The sequence below is a fragment of the Podarcis erhardii genome (genome assembly GCF_964252035.2).
Source record: "Podarcis erhardii genome assembly, chromosome: 4".
NCBI lineage: Eukaryota > Metazoa > Chordata > Lepidosauria > Squamata > Lacertidae > Podarcis > Podarcis erhardii.
This window is the reverse complement of record NC_138508.1, coordinates 43,410,404-43,427,312: the sequence shown is the minus strand read 5'-3', so window position 1 is coordinate 43,427,312 and position 16,909 is coordinate 43,410,404. Positions and strand designations below refer to the sequence as shown.

General features: G+C 41.9%; 1 protein-coding gene and 1 long non-coding RNA gene across 2 annotated transcripts in view; one reads left to right on the top strand and one right to left on the bottom strand.

The window, feature by feature from the left end:
- Nucleotides 1-16,909, top strand: part of POGLUT1 (protein O-glucosyltransferase 1) — a 366,888-nt gene that overhangs the window by 70,632 nt on the left and 279,347 nt on the right. The window lies entirely within an intron of this gene.
- On the bottom strand, nt 10,295-16,343 carry LOC309340063. The gene is made up of 3 exons (XR_014155787.1): nt 15,762-16,343; nt 15,196-15,237; nt 10,295-10,616 (listed from the first exon to the last, which is right to left on the bottom strand). It is a non-coding gene; the product is annotated as an uncharacterized lncRNA (long non-coding RNA).

Genomic DNA, 16,909 nt, shown 5'->3' with positions numbered 1-16,909 from the left:
CTCTCCATTGTGAGAACTGTCCAGTTTATTCCTGATTTTTCCTTTCTACTCCTTAATCAGTTGCCAGTCCAGAAAAGGGCATATCCTCATCCCCTGACTGCTGCATGCCTATGAATGACCTTGGAGCCCTGTTGTTCAGGTACCAGCCCCAATTCAGTAGCAAACCCTGAAATATTTCATGGTGTGTTCTGACCCCTCCATTGATTCTCACTCCAGGTCCTTCCACCCTTAGCATCTATTCCAATGCTCCCTTTCCTCTTGGCCACTGTGTGTTGTTTTTTTAAAAATAATATTTATTACTTTTAAAACTTACAAAAAAGAAAGAGGGGAAAAAAGACAAAAAGAAAAAAAAACAAGAAAGGGAAAAAACAATACAATACAATATATAAACAATACAAAACACAACATTAACACATTGACCTAAACAAAACAAAACAAAACAAAAACAATTTAAAAACATACATCATACCATTTCAGTACTCTATCTTTCATACCCTTGTTTCATCGACCTCCTCTCACCTCCCTTTTTGTATTCCACTTCTATTAATTGTTTCAGCAATTCCTTTCCATCTTTCTCTATTTTCTGTCATATAAATATCTTAACTTATTTTTACCCTTATTTTCCATTAATGCTATAATGCTTAACTCCTTATAACATTTCTACTAAAGCCATAAGATTTCATTCCAACATTTTTCTAACACTCAGTAATTTTACAATATTTCTATTTCTAAAAATAAACTTTAAACTTTTTCCAATCTTCTTCCACCATCTCTTCTCCCTGGTCTTGGATACTGCCAGTCATTCGTCAATTCCATATAGTCCATCAACCTGGTGATCTTCTGTCCAAGGCTCTTAACTCTTTTCCAAGTCCCTTCTGCAGGTCTTCTTCATATTTATACATGCACTTTACTTTGTCTTCTACTGATCTTGTTCTTATTTTCCTTCCTTTGATACTGAAGAGCAGATCTCAGGGAAGCTCCAACCTAGCAATGCTTTTATTCCTTCTCGACAGGTCAACCAAATCTCCATGGTTAAATCTAAAATCCATAAGATATTTCAGGACATATTTCAAAATTCCTCCAAATCTAAAGGCCCCCACAGCTCCAATCTCCTCACGACCCAAGTCCAAATCCCAAAAGTCAGTAAATCCCTGCATGAAGGGATCTATCCAACTTTCCTTCTCCAGTCCAGGCAGGGCTCCGATCCTCAAAATCTGACTTTTTCTATATTCAATCATAAAAGGCCTCAACTTATAGTCCTCAATTTGCCTCTGTAAGGCTGGGGCTCCCACTTGTATTACTTTAGGTTCAACAACAGCAACTTTCTCCTTCGCCTTCTCGATAGTTTGCCCTGTCAAAGTAGATTCCTGTATCAGATCCTGAATAATTTATGTATTGATGTTCACTTTTTGTCCCAAATTAGTCACTTTTTGTCCCAAGTTAGTCACTTTTTGTCCCAAGTTATCAATTTTAGTAGTCATAACATCTGTCTTTTTGTGGAGTTGTTCCAACGAGTGACTTATCTTGCATAATGCAATCACTAAAGCTTATTCTGTCGACATTCTCAAATAGTCCAAGGTCAATCCCTGATTCTCACAGTCTCTTACTTGCAGCTGGTTCCCCCAGCTCAGCTCTTAAAACAGTTTCAAAAGGCTCCCTCTAGAGGGAAACAGTTTCTATTTGTGTCAATCCTTTTAAGCACAGTTCAAACAGTAAATATAGTTTCAATTTTCAGTTACTTTTCCTCCTTTTTAAACACAGAAGAAGACAATGGAAACAATATATTTCTCTTATTTAGCTAACTGTCAAGATACGTTCTATTCACAGCCAATGAACTTCAAAACGTCAATCTTACTGGCAGCCCCTTTCCAGGTTCAGAGCGGTGGTGATTTATTTTTCATCACTCTCTCCTGCAGGCTTGCGCGATCCAAAATTTTCCCCCTCTTCTCCTGCTTCCAAGGGGGGTTTAATAGTTTTAATCGATGGAAGTTTAATCCTTTGCGGAAGACTTTCCAAGACCTTAGCTTGCAGCGTCTTTGCTTCAATCTATTTACAAAAGGGGAAGGCGGACTTCCTGTTTGAAACCTTCCCGTTTCGGTGCCAAATTAAGACATTTATAGATCCAATTTTCCGTTCTACTCACGGGTAGTTGTTTAAAATCTAATTGTCCACAGGAAAAAGTCAGTGCTCTCCGGCAACAGCAATGCGGCTTCACTCCGTGAAAGAAGCAATCAATTTGAAGCACCGCGCCGCTCACCCCACATCACTCCGGATCCCCGAAACCAGGTCTCCCCGCGAGTAGAGGAGGCGCAAAAGGTGCTAGCCAAATCCCATGTTCACAGGCTTCTCCCGCCTGTGATTTTTAGTGGGTCTCTGCCTTCGCCGTGGCGGCCACACCCTGTTTCCACGGAGTAAATTCCTCCCGATCAGAGGAATTCCGCCATTGCCAGAGGCGCTAACCCGGAAGTCTCCCTCTTGGCCACTGTGTTAAGGCACTATGGCTAGCAGCTACAACAAAAGCTATGCCTCATTCTAAGTTACAGCTGCTCACTTTTCTGAAAACCTTTTCAGGCCAAGTTCACTTTGCTTTGGCATTTTTTTGCCTGGAGATAAAGTGGCTGAAATCCACTCCCCGACCCCACAAATATTGCATATGAAAGGAATAAAATACAACCCCCCCCTTTTTTGCACTTCACTGCATATAAATAGAGTAACACTTCCCCAAACCATCCCTTCCATTTACTCAGCTCCTTGCTCTTGCTGTTTCCACCCACTGCAAAGATACACACAATAGATGAAGCAGGAAAACTGGTTAAAATAGAAACAGGCATCATTTATTCCATATAATCAGCCAGAAGAAAACCGACAGGGATGGGGGAGGTGAGCATAGGACTGGAGAGGACACGAGAATATGGTATAAGATACAGCCTCAGAATTGTAGGTCATGGGTAGGCAAACTAAGACCCAGGGGCCGGATCCAGCCCAATCACCTTCTAAATTCGGCCCACAGATGGTCTGGGAATCAGCGTGTTTTTACATGAGTAGAATGTCTTCTTTTTATTTAAAATGCATCTCTGGGTTATTTGTGGGGCCTGCCTGGTGTTTTTACATGAGTAGAATGTGCCAGACTGGACTCTCCTGTATTGGAGAAGGCTCTGCAGATCCAGGCAGACTCTACGTTTCCCCAGTATGGAATGTCTCTTGGGTCCGCACATGTATTTGGAGTCTTGCGCAATATTTGGAGACTTCTGGGTGGGCCCTCAGTTACATCAGGCAGGTGGTGTTGAGTGAACATGAACCCTGGCCAGGACTCAGACCTTAATCTCTGGTTGACAGTTCAGTGGATGGATGCTGCCTCTAGGGTTCAAGTGTGGCAAGACCATATCCTCTCCCAGCCTGTTCCTCCAGATACTAGGCTCTTTAGGTCCTTTGTGACTAACCCTTCCCAGTCCTGCTGTGGTGATACATTTGTTAGTTTTTGCATAATGAAGACCTTTCTCCTGAAGTGTGACTCAGCCATTTTATGGAATATTAATTGTACAACTGTAAGAATGGTTTTGTTGTTTTTAAAGCCTATTTTTTGTGTTTTACATACACTGCTTTAAGAGCCTCTGGCCATGAAGCGGTTTATACCTCCATAAAATAAACAAGTAAATAAGCAGAATCAAATCATTTTGGTGCCAAGCGTTTTGGTACCCTGCTGAAATATGATGGAGGTGGTGCTGTTTTAAGCACAGAGAATCGCCTATATATTAGAGGAGTTGCTCTATTGCTCTGTAGCAGTAGCAGCATAAAAACTACAGGGGCACTTTAGGATTGAAAAGCGGCAACAATAGGCAGGTGGGTTAAATCATCCCCCCAATGCTCAGATGATGTGCAGTATTCATACTCTAGCAACCCAGAAATATTTGGGGTTTCTGTTGTCAATTCGGCCTTTGTTAGCATGCTTCCTGATTCAATACACGTTCACTCAGAGTGAATTGCCATTGTGTTCAGTTGGCTTTAGGTAAGTATTCATGGGACCGCAGCCTTTGTTTATCCTCGTGTGTATATTTGCATCGTAAGTCACTGTTGAAGGGTAGGCTGTTGTCACCGGACACTTGCCAAAAACTGAGGCAGGCTCTCCCTGCCTCTCCATTAGCAGCCTCGTGTGTGCAATCTACACATCCATTGTTCCCTGGTTTCCTGCTAACAAAGACTCTGGCCAGAAATCCAATGGTAACTGCCAGCTGAAGCAACGGGCAGTCACCTATGGCTGGTATTGCTGAGTTATGCGCTTAGAGCATCCCAGAGGTTAGTCAGCCTCTACAGGTCTTAAGCTTGCTGAGAGAGCAGCCTGGTCTCGTTCCCAGGCCAGCAGTTCCCCCTAGTGGCTAATCAGAACATGCATTCCTACTTGAACCAAAATAATCACAATTGACAGACCTTTGCTCCCAAGAAGCTAAAGTCCTTTTTTAGTTTGTTAAGGGTTTCTGGGAGTTGTCACTTTTTGAGGAGAAAGCTGCAGTGCTCAGAATCCTTTGCAGGAAAGAATGTGCTTCAAACATGCTTTCAAGGTAAAAGGGAAAGGGAAAGGACCCCTGGATGGTTGAGTCCAGCCAAAGGCGACTCTGGGGTTGCGGCGCTCGTCTCGCTTTAAGGCTGAGGGAGCCAGCGTTTGTCTACAGACAGCTTCTGGGTCAGCTGTCTAAACCGCTTCTGGTGCTTCTGGTGCAACGGAACACCGTAACAAAAGCCAGAGCGCACAGAAACGCCTTTTATCTTCCCACCACAGCAGTACCGATTTATTTACTTGCATTGGTGTGCTTTCGAACTGCTAGGTTGGCAGGAGCTGGGACAGAGCAACGGGAGCTCACCCCATCTCATGGATTCGAACCACCAATCTTCTGATCAGCAAGTCCAAGAGGCTCAGTGGTTTAAACCGCAGCGCCACCCACTCCCTTTTTAAAGGTATAGATTGTGTGTATGTAGCCTGTGTTTTTAGTCATTGGTGGTCTCCCCTAACAGGAATGCTCCCACTCAAAACTCTGACCAACTTTAGCCAGGAGAAGACAAATAAGGAGAAAAGAGTGGTGATGATCCCTGATGTAGCCTATAAGACAGAACTGTTTGATGTTGCAGCTGTAAAATTAGAAGCCTCATGAATTACTTCTTCCTTTACTTGCAGTTTGTCTTATTTGGACTTGCATCTTATCATCACTGAAATGAATTCGTTTGTTCATCTTTTGGAGATTGTCTAGATATGCAGTATTGTTTTGGGATGATCAGCCACTTTAAACAAACCAATAAAAGTAACGGAACCAAACTGAAATCCTGGAGAGCTGCTGGGCTAAATGGACCAATGGTTTGACTCATTTTAGGCAGTTTCCAAAGCTGGTGCGAAATAACTAAAGAACAGCAACCAGATGATTTAACAGAAGGGCAATATGCAATGGCAGGAAGTCTACTGTGTGACTGTTAACTAAACACTGGTTTCTCTATAGAGCCGTGAGAGTGATCTCTGCAATTGATTCGCTTTACCCTTTGTATTAGGGAGCTTATTTTAACTGCTCTGATTCATTGTTCCCGAGATATTTTTAAAGCAGTGCACATTTGTTATATCCTGAAAAGGGGGTGTTCGGCCTTTGTGAAAGCAAAATGAGAGGCCAAGGGCTCAATAAAGCCAATGTAGCACAGCTGTGTTTAATAACGTATATTTCACCACAGGGATGACTAAACACAAGAAACGTTGTTTGCCTTCAGCCAAAAACACTCAATATGAACAGTCCAGTTTTCAGAAACTGCTTCCGCCTTCCTTGGATTTTAGTTTTATTAATTTGCCATTTGCTTCGTCAATTTGGCTGATTTAGGAAAGGCCTTATGTCTAATATTGTTCAGTTGGGATGATGAATGTATACAAAAAAAATGATTTTATTGGATTAATTATCTTTATGTCCTAGAAAGTGAAAACTTGGGGGAAATTTCACACATTATTCTAGAAAACCAGGGGCATTCCAGTCACAAAACACATTATTATTATTATTATTATTATTATTATTATTATTATTATTCTCATCATCATCATCATCATTAATTCTATACTGCCCTTCATCCAAGGATCACAGGGTGGTTTATATTATAAAAACATGGAAATGCATATCATAATAACAAGCAAAACAATATCCCACAGCACAGTTTAAAAGGCCATAGATTGTTTACATAGGCAAAGGTCTGGGAGACATTAGCATTCCTGTTAGCATTCCTGAGGAGCGTATTCCACAAGCTGGGAGCCACCACAGAAAAGACCCATGCTTGTGTTGCCACCCTCCAAAGCTTTCACGGAGAGGGCACATGAAGAAGGGCCTCAGGTGATGACTGCAGGGTGTGGGTGGGTTCATAGGGGGAGAGGTGCTCCTTGAGGTACTGCCAACTTGAGCTGTGTAAGGCTTTATAGGTTGAAAACAGCACTTTGAACTGGGCCCAGAGGCTAATTTTCAGCCAGTGCAGTCAGGCCAGGATTTGTGTTTTAAGTTCAAATCATCTTCCCCAGTTAGCAAAGGGACCACTGCATTCTGCACCAGCTGAAGTCTCGGGACTGTTTTCAGAAGCAGCCCCACGTATAATGTGTTACAGTCATGTAACCTAGAGGCCGTGGCGTAGTTAGCTGCTCGGGTGCCCAGTGCGGCACGCGTGTCCTGCAGCCAGGGGCAGGGCAAGCCGCCCATGGGGGCGGGGCAAGCCAAGGCAGGGCGCGCTGTGTGGAGCCTCTCCACAGCCACCCCCTCGGCTGTAGGGTGGCTGAGGCGGTAGGCAGACGCAAAGCCCATGCTGCTCGAAAAAGCAGTGCGGAGCTTGCAGGCAGTCTGCCTGCCGCCTCCCCCTCAGGAGAGACGCGTGGCTCAGGAACGTTGCAGGCCCTGCATGGCACAGGCACATGTGGCGCCCAGTGCCCCCTGCCTCACCTAGCTACCAGTGGCATAGGAAGGGTGTGTGTGGTGGGTGCAGGAGTTATTTTTCCAAAAAAAAAAGTGTCGTGAGCCCAATTTTTATTTATTTATTTTAAAAACACATAGCTTTGCCATTTTGTCACCCCCCTCAGTGATGACAACCGGGGCGGACCGCACCCTCCACACACCCCTTCCTACGCCACTGCCTAGAGGCTACCAGAACACCTAGCACAGAAGTTAGGCTGTCCAGAAAGGGCCAGAGCTGAGCCACCAGCCAAAGCTGTTTGTTCCATGTGAAGTAGGCCACAATATAGTGTAACAGATTTTCTGCCAAACATAACACCCGGGGGGCGGGGATGGATATGCACAATCTGTTTGTGCTACAAACCTTTACTCCGGAAATATCACAAGATACTTGCAGAAGTATAGTAAGGTCAAGACCTAGTCTACCTACCTGATTTACCTACCCAATGGCAAATAGACTGTGTAGCATTGTATTCCACCAACCAAATCCATTCTAAAGAAATTCTATAACCAGGCTCAAACCGCAAGGATGAGTTGCTGATGATAGAATCCTAGTTCTATATAGGCAACTTGCAACATTCATGCATTTAGCTTGCACGTTTAATGTGCTTGGCAAAAAAAAAAAGGCAGCAAAAATGGGATGAGTGTCTGGGGGGGGGGGGGACTTTGGAAATCCCACCTGCTATTGCACCCAATATGCTTTGAGTATATGCAGTTTTGGCTTTATGTGCTATCCCCATAATGTAACCACCGCATAAATTCAAGGTTGCCTGAATTACCATAAAACAAAAACAACTATTGGTGTCTTTGAGTGCAGCATGGACTGTCACTGCAGCACCAGCTATTGGCTGGCACCTGTGATGTACAGTTAATTATGCATCCATAATTATATAAAATGACTCTTGTTTATAAATGTGTCATGTGTGTCATCCGTATACATGTACACACACTGACCACCTTTTAATACTTGCTTGAGTCAATGATCATTGAAACTGAACTCTATGCAATTACTTCTAAAACCAAGTTAATATGTAAGATGCACAAACATTAGTCATTCAGTGCCGTGCACAAGATTTTTTATCAATCAGATAAAACAGCCATGGGGATAAGTGAGGAAGCTGGATGGGAGGCAGGGAAGTATTTGTTCTGCCATGGAAAATTTAAGACTAAGTTGTGTTTTTTTAATCAGTATATAAAGTGAGCCAGGCTGCATGCTTCACTACCTTTGAGACATTTTAGCCCCAAAGGTAAATTGCTGAGAAAGTTTATTAGCAGCTAAAAAGAGAGCTGCAGAATGAAAGTGCTATTTCAAACTATTGCATTGATTGCTGCAGTAATAGTGTAATATACTAGCGCATAGCTACAATAAGTTAGAAAGACTGTGTCTGCAATAATAATTTGGATTTACTTCCCTGAAATGACCCCAGCAAAACTCTTTTTCTTTGTTTTGTGTTAAAGGATGGTGGACTGACTAGGGTTGAAGAAAATTGTTTCAAACTGTTTTTTGACATTCTCTTTTAATTGTTGTAACCTGCCCTGTGACCTTGGGGTGAAGGGCTGTCAAATAATAATGATGATGGCACCTGATGAAATATGCAGGCAATAGGAAGTGGCAGGGCACCTCCAGAAAAAGCACTTTTCTTTTCACATGGTCATATGGAACATTCTTTATCTATTTAGATCGGCATTCAGCTAATGCCAACTGCAAAATAAATTTTAAAAACTCAGGCAATCAAGATCATGGCACATTAATCAACAGAACCAAGGCCACATAACTTCAAAGTAATGAGGTGGCTTGAGGATGTCAGATGCTCTGTTTTCCAGGACAAGATCTCTGTGTGGCATGAATACACAGTATATATATATCTCCTTAGTGATTTGACAACTCTTAATGAGTTCATTTGAATGTCACTGTTTGCTACATCGTTGTTGGTTATTTAAAAGAAGATCTCAAATAAATATCTCCATAATTTTAACGTATATTAGAGAATGTGATGGCTTTCCTGCACTGCTAGACGAATGAGGTCTCTAGTCCTTATTATCACTGAATGTCATGTCACGTTTAAAGATGGAAGGAAGCCATAAGCCTGTCTCTCCAAATGTCAAAAGTCTCTCAGTTGCCCAAATGGCGACCTTCCCCTGCCCTGCTTCCTTCATTAAAAGATGACCCAAGTATGTTCTCTCCATCTGTTTCAACCTCCAAGCCAACAAGACAGCTATTACTTGCCTAAAAATACCCACCAGTTAAAATAATAAAGCTTATGCATTGCATTTCATATTTAAGGGAATTTGATATAGAAATAACTAATCAGAAATACAGTATGGACATGGCCAGGGGATAGAAATGGAAACAGTATTAAGAAGCTCATTCAAGCTCTATCTATAAATAAGTAACCATTATTGATCAAGCATTATTGAACTAGCAAAATGAATTTCAATAGGGACACATGTAAGGTTGTACACGTAGTCAGGGGCAACCAGCTGCACCAGTATAAGGTGGAGGACACCTAGCTTGCCGGTAGTACATGTGAAAATGATTTAGGGGACTTAGTAGACCACATGAGTCAACAGTGTGATGCAGCAGCAACAAAAAAAAGCTGTTCTGCCTTGGTGAGACAACATCTGGAATACTGTGTGTGCAGAGGAGGGTGACCAAGATTATCCAAGGTCTGGAAACCAAGCCTTCTGAGGAACAGTTGAGGGAGTTGGATATGTTTAACCTTGGAAAGAGAAGACTGAAAGAAGATATGATAGCCATCTTCCAATATCTAAAGGGCAACATAGCCATAGTCAGGGATGGTGAGAATTGTAGTTCAAAACATCTGGAAGGCACCCCTGTTCTGGACCATCTTTCCAAATCCCTTGCACCCTTCCCATTGGAAAGCCAAGTTGGGTTCAAAATGCTGAAACTACAGTAAAACTAAGAATAGGGCAGATGATGCCTCAACCCCTTGTTCATTTAGTTACTGTGTGTGTGTGTGTGTGTGTGTGTGTGTGTGTGTGTATACTGTGTGTGTGTATACTGTGTGTGTGTGTGTGTGTGTGTGTATATATATATATATATATATATATATTCTCTCTCTCTCTATATATGTATATATTCTATTTTAAAATCACTTTTGAGATGGGATGACTAAACTATGATACTTTGAAAATGACTAACCATTTAAAAATGCATTTTGCGACTTGTGATTTGTTTTATTTTCAGCTCATTTCTTGAACTGAATTTGCCTTTTTAGCTAACTGATATGTTCAGCTCCTTTTTTCTGGATAGTCACTGTCAAGTTAGAAGCCACCAGCATATATGTAAAGCTAGCACACGCGCACACACACACACACGCACACACACACACACACACACATACACACACACCCCATCCAGTTTTGTTTTGTTTTGTTTCTGTTCCAGTGTCGATCACCGTACACTAAAGTTGGAACTCGCTTATTAAGGCTGCATTCCTAAACATACTTATCTGGGAGCAACTCCCATAGAATTAAATGGAACTGATGTAGACATGCATGGCAGTGTGCTAATTGTCTAGTCTTCTACTTTGGAGAGCATCTTCCAAAGTTTACAGAGACTACATGAAATTTTATCCACCTGAATAGTTTTGTTTCATCTGAAAACTCAAGGGGTTCTTGGGAAGGGATGGATTCCCCTGAGCTCTGGAAGAGAACAGGATAAAGATGTAATTAATAAATGTAATAATAGCAACCTAGCTCTTTAAGTTATACAAGAGCTTCTAGACATTGGGGATAATTTTGTTCACTCTGCATTTTTAAACATTTTAATTCATGCAACCCAGACGAAGGCTGTGTATACACTCCTGTTTATTCTGCATCTTGTGCCCCCCCCCCCCTACTGGTTTGGAAAGTGGTGTAAACATGGCAGTTAACCACAAGCCATATATATCCTGTATCCTGTTTTTTTAAAAAAAAATGAAATACTACATGCTGCTGCATTTTCTCCCAGTTTTGATATGAATTGAAAAAAGAACAACCTAGCTGCATTTAAGCCAATAATGTCTACAGCCTAATACACAAATCTTTTTATACTTTGCAGATCTAATCTTTTTATGTTTCGTAGATCTCTGAATTTCACAGTAGTTCTTGGCTCACTAAATGTACCAAGATGTATAAAATATGTATAAAGTATGTATTTTAGGATAAATCTATTCAGAAATGTGTGTGTTGATATTAGATGCATATTTAAGTACTATTATAAAAAATAGTATTTATTTTTTTAAATTGCAGATTGATGCAAAAATAAAATGGAATGAACAGATGCAAAAATTACACAAAGTGGAAATAGATTGATCTGTCCATGTTTAACAGGAATGTTTACAGAAAGAAAACCCAGGAACTAAATTTCATATACATATTAAATGGAAGCCAGCTAGTAAATTTCAGCACTTTTCAGAAGAGTTTGCAGAAGTTCATGACAGATGGAAAGTTTCAAAATAGGCATGTGCTATTTTGAACAAATACTTTAAAGAAGGGGTCTGTGGTTGACAGAAAAACTAAAGATCTCAACAACAAAACCTATCTGCAGTTACATTGCTATGGAGAATCTTGCTTGTTAAGGTTCTTCGACATCATACAGGCACTTAATTCTCTAACAGAAGTTGGAATGCTTTTTATTTTCACTACATAGGGTTATTGGCTCGTTTCAGAGGAGTCCCTGCTGTTTGCTATTGCAAAGCCAAAATAGAAGGAACCAGGCAGAGATACAGAGATATAGATGGGAAATTATTTGTGCTGAGCCACTGACATACTGAGGCATTGATAACAAGTTCTAGTACTGCTTCCTATCAAAGGAGGATGGAGCCAATACTGTAGTAATTTGTCATTATAGAATGAAATATTGTCTCCAATTATTATGGGTTGGAACTAAGACTCCAGCCTTAAGCTTCTTGTGCTTTTTTACATTTTCTTATGTTGTGTGTCAGCCTGTTCAGGAATAAATAGTGTCTTGTTTTGGGCATGCAAAGTGAGTAACCTTGCTTTATACTAAAAAGAAGAAGAAGGTAACAGTGGCAACAAGAATGATACCTGCATTTATACTGACCAGGCATACCAGAAGTACCACAGCAGTCACCAAAGAGGAAGGAGATTACCCCAGAAGCTGAGCTTATGAGAATCACTGACAATTCTGAACTTGGACATTTGGGGCCATTCACAAAAACTGCTGATCAGGAAGTCAAGAGACCCCAGTAATGGACAGAAACCCCACAAGCTAGAGAGACTTCTGTGGTTTTTTCTGGGGGGACGCAGGGGTACGCATACCCCTAAACATTTGTGAATCTAAGTTTGGCCTCATTGGGGAACAGTATTTCAATATGAGTAGGAAAATGAGAGTAACCCCTACACATTTTTTTAAGAAAAAAAGCACTGCCTACACCTGAGGAGAAGTGTTATTCGTTATTTGTCCTTTGAAGGACTTCATGTGAGTTGTGATTTAGGTGGGGACAGAATGTAGTAATTAGGAATTATAGAGTTAAATAGTGGGAGGAATTCAATGCCACACTTGTGATCATTCCATTAGACCAATCATTTCAACTTGCCAAATGGAACAATCCCCCCATTTCCTCCCCAGTGCACATTTTTTGGGGGTTCTTCTGACCCCCGAGCTAATTTTGGGGGGATGCAGGGAGTGTATGGAGGAAGGATGGGGAAGCCTTCTTGTGCAAGCAGAAGTCCTTGTGTAGAGGATTGGCTGACAGGACTCAATAGGTGAATGTCGCCTTATGTCCTCAACTATTATTGGTTGGAGCTAAGTCTCCACCCTAGAAAATGCCATCTAGAGAACTCGAAAGCTTGCACAATACTTTGAAATATTTTAGTTGGCCTAACAGGAACCACCTATACTGAAACCTTTGTCCTTGATTACTGAACACCTTTACAAACACATTCACATTTCTTGCCATCCTCTAAATAGCAGAGGTTTCGGGTGATTTGATTCCTTCTGAGTGTGTTTTGAGGGATTGAGTGTGTTTAATGAGTTCCAGAAAGAATAGAATCAAGGTTGATATGTTGCATATGTTTTTACACAAAAACATTTCTAACTGACAATTAGAATATATTTACCGTATTTTTCGCCCTATAGGACGCACTTTTTCCCCTCCAAAAATGAAGGGGAAATCTGTGTGCATCCTATGGGGCGAATGCAGGCTTTCGCTGAAGCTTGGAGAGCGAGAGGGGTCGGTGCGCACCGACCCCTCTCACTCTCCAGGCTTCAGGAAGCTATCAGCAAGCCTGGGGAGTCCGCGGGAGTTCCCGCAGGGCTCCTTAGGCTGTGCATAGCAGCCTGCTGCCCAGAGCGCAGGGCGCGCTGAAGCAGAGTTCCCCGCGCTTCGGGCAGATATCCGCAGCCTAGGGAGCCCTGCGGGAGTTCCCGCAGGGCTCCCTAGGCTGCGCATAGCAGCCTGCTGCCTGGAGCGCGGGGCGCACTGAAGCTGCAGCTGGGGGGGGAATTTTTTTTTTTCTTTATTTCCCCCCCCAAAAAACTAGGTGCATACTATGGGCCGGTGCGTCCTATAGGGTGAAAAAGACGGTAGTTATACCTTGGCCCATTCTAAAGGCTTGAAGCAGGTAAAATGCATTAATCTAACAAGTGCTAACACCACAAGCTATATCCCAGCTCCCTAAAACCACCCTGACTAGAAAGAACATACAATGTTTTCAGAATATGACCCAAGTTCAGTGAGGTTATGGATGTGGGAAGCCAAATTTTATAGCTGTCGGAAAACCACCTAGAACTCCTCTACATACCCTAGAGTAAAACCAGAGCCATGCAAGATTAGCTGACAGTAACATTTGCTTCTGTGATCAGAGAACCAGTGAGCATTGGGACTGGATCTACCCTGACTGTTGTAACATTATTAGAACAATATTAGATATACCGATCTAAAACATCACATGGCATTCAGTACTGCTAAAAGTTCCTCCTTAACATCTGTAACCACACAGTTGCCCTTACTGCTGGTTCCTGGTTACTCTGCAGTGCCCTCTGGTGTTACATTTTAATAACACATTATTAATGTTACAAGCAATATATTAAGATAAACATTATTTAACCCTTCCTTAGCGTTCTAGATTCAGGTAGGTAGCTGTGTTGGTCTGACACAGTCAAAATAAATTAAAAAATTGTCCAGTAACACCTTAGAGTATCTGAAGAAGTGTGCATGCACACAAAAGTTTATACCCAGAACAAACTTAGTTGGTCTCTAAGGTGCTACTGGACAATTTTTTATTTTTATTTTTTTCTTCCTTACCGTTATAAACCATGAGTGTAGATCCACCCTGGGAGTGATATTTGGTTTCCCTATATCAGGATAGGGAGCCTTTGGCCTGCCAGCTGTTGTTGGACTACAATTCCCATTATCCCTAACCATTGTGACAGAGCCTGATGGGAGTTGGAGTGCAATAACATCTGGTGGGCCACCAGCCATGACGGTTATGTTGTACCTCCAATGTTAGAGGCAGTATACCAATTGCTGAGAATAACAATTGGAGAAGCTGCTATTGCATTCTATTTCTGCTCTTTTTAACGCCACAGGTTTTCCATCCCTGCCTTATATGAATAGTCCCAGGTAACAAACAAACAAAAAATGTTCAAGGTGAAGCACTGGCATGATTACACCGTCCATTTTGGGGTTTTAATCTATCCTGTTTCTGTCAGCCATAAGGGATATATGTATGTGTCACCTAGCCAAGAACTTGAAAGGATCTCAGATGGGAATTCATTCCAAGATAAGATCTTTCAGCTCTCGAAACCAAGAGGTACCAGGCAATTATTCATCTGGGCAGAACACTTTCAAGCTAAATGAACGAAATTAACCCTGAATACAAAGCCTTGCATGTTAGTTTTGTATATGTGAGACTTACTTTATTAGATGATATTTGACTGACATCCCAATGACTGAAGAGTAACTATTGGCAGTGTCAGCTCTTCCCACAAACCTGAGAAGATTAACTATGGGTATCAGGAACAGTGGTGGCTCGTGAATGTGCCAAGATTGAGTAATTGTATACATTCAGTTTTGAATACTTAGCTTTGCTGATTTTAGAGGAGAAGACTTGATTAATATGCATAGGTAATTTGTTTGCTTTGTATTAGAGATCACCAGTCAGTCAAGAACCTTCTGTCTGCTGTTGATTAGAAATCAAACAGGAAGTGACATGTCTCAACAGAAAGAAAAAGAGTTTTTGGAAATAGGTTTGTTCAACGGGAGGGGATGCTTACCTCTTTCCCTGATTGTCACTTCTCCACTTCAAGAAGCAGCAACTATGGTCATGAAGAAGAAAAAGCAAGGCCTTAAGGACATAACAAGAGACTCCTGGATCAGGCCAATGGCCCATCTAGCATCTTATTCTCACAATGGCCAACTAGATCTGGCAAAATGAAGGCACAGTGGGTGAGCAGTTCCCATGTCCAAGAAATTGCTCAACTGCTGGCTCTTGAGGGAGTTTCAATCTGCCTGAAAGAGCAGAGTCACAATCTGGGGCTGCTTCTGGATCCAGGTCTGTCACTGGCAGCTCAGGTAGCCGCAGTTGCCAGAAGTGCCTTTTACCAACTGCTATTATTATTATTATTAATTACATTTATATATTGCCCTCCATCTGAGAATCTCAGGGCCCTTTACAATATAAAAACACAAAAAATACATTATAAAATGCTACTGGCCACCCCAATCTCTGCTGAGATTCCAGGGGTCTTCTTGGTGCTTAACCAGGATTTGTGTTCCTTTTGAACAAAGCACAGAAGAGACTAGCGTCTATAAGAAATATGGTGTGCCTTACACATACAACCTGGGCTATGATGGAGGAAGGGCAGAACATTACACCCCAACAGGGTCTCTCGTTGCTCCCCTCATAACTTGGGTCCAAAGCAGCAGGCAGTCATGCCCCTGGTCTCTTGGTGCAGCCTCTCCTCGCCAGAATGCATGGAGTTCTGCCTGCTTCCACCTTCTCCTCCCCAGCAACACTTGCAGAAAACAACTGCTCAGTTTAAAAGGGGCACATTTCTTCCTGCGGTGACATCACACCCACCGTTACCCTGGCAAGCTCCTCCTCCCAGTTTACATCATCAAACAATGAAATCCTGAGCCTGGCATTTGTCTCTGCTCACTATCCCTCATCAGAGGAGGGGGTCAAAGTCCTATGCTGCCTACAGGTTGTGTCAATGGCCCATTACTTTCCATTCTACTACATGATGGTTCTTCTCCCCAGGCCAAGAAACAGATTTCAGCCTGCATTTTTACACCGCTAGGCTGTCTTGCACCTGGGTTCCCTCACTGCGAGAAGCGAAGTTACAGGGAACCAGGCAGAGGGCCTTCTCGGTAGTGGCGCCCGCCTCGTGGAATGCCCTCCCATCAGATGTCAAGGAAGTAAACAACTATCTGACATTTAGAAGACATCTGAAGGCAGCCCTTTTTAGGGAAGTTTTTAATGATTGATGTTTTAATGTATTTTTAACCTTATGTTGGAAGCCGCCCAGAGTGGGTGGAGAAACCTGGCCAGATGGGTGGGGTAGAAATAATCTATTATTATTATTATTATTATTATTATTATTATTATTATTATTATTCCAGTTACAGATAGGTAGCCGTGTTGGTCTGCCATAGTCAAAACAAAACAAATTCCTTCCAGTAGCACCTTAAAGACCAACTAAGTCAGTTCTTGGTATGAGCTTTCGTGTGCATGCACACTGTGTATCTGAAGAAGTGTGCATGCACACGAAAGCTCATACCAAGAACTGACTTAGTTGGTCTTTAAGGTGCTACTGGAAGGAATTTGGTTTTTTTTTTTTATTATTATTATTATTATTATTATTATTATTATTATTATTATTACATTTACTAACTCTAGAAATTAGTGGTACCCAGAAGTTTTAGGGGATCTTTGCCTCCTGCAAACCCATAACAATAATAATAAAGAACAAAGCAATACCTTTAAGC